Raw genomic sequence first — 7,375 nt, 5'->3', positions numbered from 1 at the left:
ACATTACAAACGTTACATCACTGATTCAATTCAACACAACTTTATCAATCCCGTCAAGGGCAACCCAGAAAGCACAGTCGGACACGGAACACATTACTTCCAGACATTCAGACTGTACAGGTGTAGAAGTGCAATACATTACGTGAAACAGAACAAGTTACTCTGAGACGCTTGATACATACATCTACGGCCCCTGGAGTTGTTTGTAAGACAAACATGTTGGGTGGATGAGAGAGGAGGTGTTAGATGTTGTGATTACAGGGATGTTCCTCAGGAAGAGGTGGTGTTAGATGTTGTGATTGCAGGGATGTTCCTCAGGGAGAGGTGGTGTTAGATGATGTGATTACAGGGATGTTCCTCAGGGAGAGGTGGTGTTAGATGTTGTGATTACAGGGATGCTCCTCAGGGAGAGGTGGTGTCAGATGTTGTGATTATAGGGATGTTCCTCAGGGAGAGGGGGTGTCAGATGTTGTGATAACAGGGATGTTCCTCAGGGAGAGGTGGTGTCAGATGTTGTGATTACAGGGATGTTCCTCAGGGAGAGGTGGTGTTAGATGTTGTGATTACAGGGATGTTCCTCAGGGAGAGGTGGTGTTAGATTTTGTGATTACATGGATGTTCCTCAGGGAGAGGTGGTGTTAGATGTTGTGATTTGCAGGGATGTTCCTCAGGGAGAGGAGGTGTCAGATGTTGTGATTACAGGGATGTTCCTCAGGGAGAGGTGGTGTTAGATGTTGTGATTTGCAGAGATGTTCTTCAGGGTGTGTATTTGATGTTCATGTATATATTTAAAATGTGTTTATTCTATGCTCTCAATTTCTATGTCCCATCGGTTGTGCCTTCTGTTGGTAACAAGAGCCCTTCATGTTCTGGTCTAGATTTAGTTTGTTCTTACTCAGAGAAACTGTGTGTGTTTTTGTGGCTTTTTGTGTGTGTGTGTGTGTGTGTGTATGTATGTATATATTTATACAGTACCAGTCAAAAGTTTGGACACGCCTATTCATTCAAGGATTTTTCTTTATTTTTACTATTTTCTACGTTGTAGAATAATAATGTAGACATCAAAACTATGAAATAACACATTTGGAATCATGTAGTAACCAAAAAAGTGTTAAACAAATCTAAATATATTTTTGATTCTTCAAAGTAGCTACCCTTTGCCTTGATGACAGCTTTGCACACTCTTGACATTCTCTCAACCAGCTTCACCTGGAATGCTTTTCCTACTGTCTTGAAGGAGTTCCCACATTTGCTGAGCACTTGTTGGCTACTTTCCTTCACTCTGCTGTCCAGCTCATCCCAATCCACCTCAATTGGGTTGAGATTGGATGATTGTGGAGGCCAGGTCATCTGATGCAGCACTCCATCACTCTCCTTCTTGATCAAATAGCCCTTACACAGCCTGGAGGTGTGTTGGGTCATTGTCCTGTTGAAAAACAAATGATAGTCCCACTAAGCGCAAACCAGATGGGATGGGGTATCTATGCAGAATGCTGTGGTAGCCATGCTGGTTAAGTGTGCCTTTAAATCACTGTCGTTTCTCTTTGCTTATTTGAGCTGTTCTTGCCATAATATGGACTTGGTCTTTTGCCAAAAAGGGCTATCTTCTGTATACCACCCCCTACCTTGTCACAACACAACTGATTGGCTCAAACGCATTAAGAAGGAAAGAAATTCCACAAATTAACTTTTAACAAGGCACACCTGTTAATTGAAATGCATTCCAGGTGACTACCTCATGAAGCTGGTTGAGAGAATGCCAAGTGTGTTCAAAGCTGTCATCAAGGCAAAGGGTGGCAACTTTGAAGAGTCTGTTTAATTCTTTTAACACAGCATTGATTCATATTTATTTCATAGTTTTTATGTCTTCACTATTATTCTACAATATAAAAAATTGTAAAATAAAATAAAATCCATAGAATGAGTAGCTGTGTCCCAACTGTTGAATGGTACTGCTCAAGTGTTGTATAACTAGTCTTCCAGATTGACCATCGAAGGATAAAGTGCTATCCTGTCCTGTTACTTGAATTGTCTATATATTTATTTGAACCTACTAGGTTGCCATCGACCCGGTTACCTTATAATGTACATATATCCATGAACAAGAGGTGTACCATTAGGGCTGCAAAATACCCCAAATTCCTAGGGTTTCCAGAAATACCCATTGGACGATTCCCGGATGTCCTCCTTATTCCTTGCCAATTCCAGTTTTTTGTTTTTCCAACCCTGGGAATCTGGGAAAGTGTCAGGAACTTTGCATCCCATCAAGGTACTGAAGATCTGTAACATTCTTTACTTAAGTCAAACCTTACTGTAGAATTTTCCACAAATCCCGGTTGAAATATTCCTGGAATCTGAAGGGTATAGAGGAAGAAATCCAGGGATACTCTTACCTGGATTTCTGTAAATGTTGTTCAACCCTACTGTATAATCTACTTAAGTAGTATTAATATTACAAATACTCAACATTCGCTACCTGTGTTCACTGTTTCATAGAAGAGTTGTGTTATGACATACGTTGAATGAATAGATAGAAATAAAATCCAAGGTCAAGTCATACCTCCTTTTCTTTGCCTCTTAAAGTAGGAGTTATCAAGTTAGTAGAGATACTTACTGTACCGACAGAGGTATATTAGCCTCAAACCTCATAGGCTAAGATCAGGATTCAAATGATCGAGCTTTGTCGGCCTTAGCGCCATTTAAAATCAATTTCTCAATGAGCTGACGTACGTAGCGTTCACCATTAATGCGGTCTCCGCGACAAGGGAACATTGCCTTTAAAAGATACAATGCTGACAAAGAGCAGGCGGATTACATCCTAGACTAAATCTTCTATCCTCCAAATACTGTACCATATTATTATTCCAATGGAATACATTATGGAGAACTACCACATGTACAGTGTAGACACACAGGACATTAACATCATGATATATATTTTAGCATATGTCAGAACAAGAAATCAGTGTGAGATTGTTGACTAATGCTGTGCATCTTGTTACTAAACTCAGCAAAAAAAAGAAACATCCTCTCACTGTCTACTGCGTTTATTTTCAGCAAACTTAACGTGTAAATATTTGTATGAACATAACAAGATTCAACAACTGAGACATAAACTGAACAAGTTCCACATACATGTGACTAACAGAAATGGTATAATGTGTTCCTGAACAAAGGGGGGGTCAAAATCAAAAGTAACAGTCAGTATCTGTTGTGGCCACCAGCTGCATTAAGTACTGCAGTGCATCTCCTCCTCATGGACTGCACCAGATTTGCCAGTTCTTGCTGTGAGATGTTACTCCACTCTTCCACCAAGGCACCTGCAAGTTCCCGGACATTTCTGGAGGGAATGGCCCTGGCCCTCACCCTCCGATCCAACAGGTCCCAGACATGCTCAATGGGATTGAGATCCGGGCTCTTCGCTGGCCATGGCAGAACACTGACATTCCTGTATTGCAGGAAATCACGCACAGAACGAGTAGTATGTCTGGTGGCATTGTCATGCTGGAGGGTCATGTCAGGATGAGCCTGCAGGAAGGGTACCACAAGAGGGAGGAGGCTGTCTTCCCTGTAACGCACAGCGTTGAGATTGCCTGCAATGACAACAAGCTCAGTCCGATGATGCTGTGACACACCGCCCCAGACCATGACGGACCCTCCACCTCCAAATCGACCCTGCTCCAGAGTACAGGCCTCGGTGTAACGCTCATTCCTTCGACGATAAACGCGAATCTGACCATCACCCCATGTGACACAAAACCGCGACTCGTCAGTGAAGAGCACTTTTTGCCAATCCTGTCTGGTCCAGCGACGGTGGGTTTGTGCCCATAGGCAACGTTGTTGCCGGTGATGTCTGGTGAGGTCCTGCCTTACAACAGGCCTACAAGCCCTCAGTCTAGCCTCTCTCAGCCTATTACGGACAGTCTGAGCGCACTGATGGAGGGATTGTGCGTTCCTGGTGTAACTCGGGCAGTTGTTGTTGCCATCCTGTACCTGTCCCGCAGGTGTGATTTTCGCTTGATTTTCGATTTTCGCGCTGTCTTAGGCGTCATTGGACATTGCAATTTATTGCCCTGGCCACATCTGCAGTCCTCATGTCTCCTTGCAGCATGCCTAAGGCACGTTCACGCAGATGAGCAGGGCACTTGGGCATCTTTCTTTTGGTGTTTTTCCAGAGTCAGTAGAAAGGACTCTTTAGTGTCATAAGTTTTCATAATTGTGACCTTAATTGCCGACCGTCTGTAAGCTGTTAGTGTCTAAACGACCATTCCACAGGTGCATGTTCATTAATTGTTTATGATTCATTGAACAAGCATGGGAAACAGTGTTTAAACCCTTTACAATTAAGATCTGTGAGATTTATTTTTTTGCTGAGTTTATAACATGGTGTAGTAGTCGGCAGAGTGAAGGCTCACCATAACATGATGTAGTAGTCGGCAGAGTGAAGGCTCACCATAACATGGTGTAGTAGTCGGCAGAGTGAAGGCTCACCATAACATGGTGTAGTAGTCGGCAGAGTGAAGGCTCACCATAACATGATGTAGTAGTCGGCAGAGTGAAGGCTCACCATAACATGATGTAGTAGTCGGCAGAGTGAAGGCTCACCATAACATGGTGTAGTAGCCGGCAGAGTGAAGGCTCACCATAACATGGTGTAGTAGTCGGCAGAGTGAAGGCTCACCATAACATGGTGTAGTAGCCGGCAGAGTGAAGGCTCACCATAACATGGTGTAGTAGTCGGCAGAGTGAAGGCTCACCATAACATGGTGTAGTAGTCGGCAGAGTGAAGGCTCACCATAACATGATGTAGTAGTCGGCAGAGTGAAGGCTCACCATAACATGATGTAGTAGTCGGCAGAGTGAAGGCTCACCATAACATGGTGTAGTAGTCGGCAGAGTGAAGGCTCACCATAACATGGTGTAGTAGCCGGCAGAGTGAAGGCTCACCATAACATGGTGTAGTAGTCGGCAGAGTGAAGGCTCACCATAACATGGTGTAGTAGTCGGCAGAGTGAAGGCTCACCATAACATGATGTAGTAGTCGGCAGAGTGAAGGCTCACCATAACATGGTGTAGTAGTCGGCAGAGTGAAGGCTCACCATAACATGGTGTAGTAGTCGGCAGAGTGAAGGCTCACCATAACATGGTGTAGTAGCCGGCAGAGTGAAGGCTCACCATAACATGGTGTAGTAGTCGGCAGAGTGAAGGCTCACCATAACATGGTGTAGTAGTCGGCAGAGTGAAGGCTCACCATAACGTAGTAGTCAGTGTTTCCCAATCCTGGTCCTTGGGAACCATTTTTGTTTTTGCACCAGCACCAACACACCTGATTGAAATAATGAAAAGCTTGTTGATTAGTTGAATTAAGTGTATTAGTGCTCGGGGGGAAAACCCCGTTGGGTTCCTAAGACCAGAACTGGGAACCACTGGTGTAGCATGTTGGCTGGAATACATCAGTGACTTTCACCTTCACTGAGATGTAAAGCAAACTGTCATGGAGAGACAGACTCATCTCTTGCTCTGTTGGCGAAGACTGTTGTCGGTTGACTATGAGTGGCGTGTGATGTTGTCCATTAAGTCCAACGTTGTGAGTTACAGCTCTGCTTGGCGTTAGCCCGGTCCCAGATCTGGTTGAGATTTGGCCTACTCCTCCGTTGTCATCGTTGGCATGACAACTCCAGGAGGAGTCGGCAGAAGAGCAGAAGCAGACTGGCACCCAGGCTATCTTGGTGTGGAACACAATGTACTCTGACAGTGGTGCCACTGCCTTGACCTGGATAGATCACACAGTCAGGGTGCTGCGCAGTAGGAGGAGGTCAAAGGGCGGTGAATGAAGTGGACAGCAGAGCCATATATTTAGAAAAGCTCAGCCAGCTTTTAAAGAACTTTGAACATTGTTCTAAATTCTAGACATCCAGTTATATAGTATTGTTTAAATATTCCCTGTGAAATGTTTAACGGGGAGCCAAAATGGCTGCCTTAGAATCTTGTGGTGTCATGTAAATGCTACGTCAATGTCCCAACTCTAAATGTCTCTGATGGCCACTAATGGGAGTCTTGTTACAGTGTGTTCCCAGTCCTCACATTGTTTCAATAAACCACACAGGAGCATCAATCAAAGTGCAGTGTTATTTTACCTTGTGTTATTGGAATCCCCGGCAACCCCGTAATCTGAGCCCTGAGTGTGGTGGACGTGAAGCTAAACAACTTAATTTTGACCTCAACTTCTCTCGTACTGAAGGTCACTAAGCCTGCATCCAAAATGGCACCCTATTCCCTATATAGTGCACTACTTTTGATCAGGACCCAGTTCAAAAGTAGTCCACTATGTAGGGAATAGGGTGCCAAGGACCTGGTCAAAAGTAGTCCACTATGTAGGGAATAGGGATGCCAAGGACCTGGTCAAAAGTAGTCCACTATGTAGGGAATAGGGTGCCATGGACCAGGTCAAAAGTAGTCCACTATGTAGGGAATAGGGTGCCATGGACCAGGTCAAAAGTAGTCCACTATGTAGGGAATAGGGTGCCATGCAGGCTATGCGTCTGTGATTGACAGGTGAAGACACAGACACTGATCTGTTTAATCTGCTGTTGGTGGTGATGCCACACGGTGGCCCAGACTTCATGGTTTACTGTAGTGTAAACATCATCTATTCTATTTAGAGAGAGAGCAGATCCTGTAGATTTCTCTTGGCGTCTATGTGTGTGTGTGTGTGTGTGTGTGTGTGTGTGAGAGAGAAAGAGAGAGAGAGAGAGAACAGTATGGGGCCCTGCCTGCTGATAGTTAGCGTGTGGATTAACCAGGATCACATTGGTAATCTCTGAAGGCACAAAGTTACCCAGACATCCCTGCTTGGCTGACCTCTGACCCCTGGAAAATAAAGTATTTGAACTCACAGAACCTGGCTGGGCCCTGTCCAGAAACATCCCCTAACCCCTCTATCCATGGCCTAACCACTTCATGTAGTTCATGTAGTGTTTCTGGACAGGGCCCTGGAGAAGGCCTACTGTCTACTCTCTGTGGCCTAGGCTTCTGGGCTGTTTGTGTGTTTCTGGACAGGGCCCTGGAGAAGGCCTACTGTCTACTCTCTGTGGCCTAGGCCTCTGGGCTGTTTGTGTGTTTCTGGACAGGCCCCTGGAAAAGGCCTACTGTCTACTCTCTGTGGCCTAGGCCTCTGGGCTGTTTGTGTGTTTCTGGACAGGCCCCTGGAAAAGGCCTACTGTATACTCTCTGTGGCCTAGGCCTCTGGGCTGTTTGTGTGTTTCTGGACAGGCCCCTGGAAAAGGCCTACTGTATACTCTCTGTGGCCTAGGCCTCTGGGCTGTTTGTGTGTTTCTGGACAGGCCCTGGAGAAGGCCTACTGTATACTCTCTGT

General features: G+C 45.1%; 1 protein-coding gene across 1 annotated transcript in view; it reads left to right on the top strand.

The window, feature by feature from the left end:
- The window catches only part of LOC120036341 (mpv17-like protein), a 6,166-nt gene extending 5,209 nt beyond the window's left edge, over positions 1–957 (top strand). Inside the window, exon 4 of the mRNA XM_038982824.1 lies at positions 1–957. This exon is cut by the window's left edge and continues 1,002 nt beyond it. The gene's annotated coding sequence lies outside the window, so the exon portion shown is untranslated.
- The last annotated feature ends 6,418 nt before the right edge of the window (positions 958–7,375 follow it).

Source organism: Salvelinus namaycush, unplaced genomic scaffold (assembly GCF_016432855.1).
Source record: "Salvelinus namaycush isolate Seneca unplaced genomic scaffold, SaNama_1.0 Scaffold131, whole genome shotgun sequence".
NCBI lineage: Eukaryota > Metazoa > Chordata > Actinopteri > Salmoniformes > Salmonidae > Salvelinus > Salvelinus namaycush.
The sequence above is the reverse complement of the archived record's forward strand: the minus strand, read 5'-3'. Positions and strand labels throughout refer to the sequence as shown.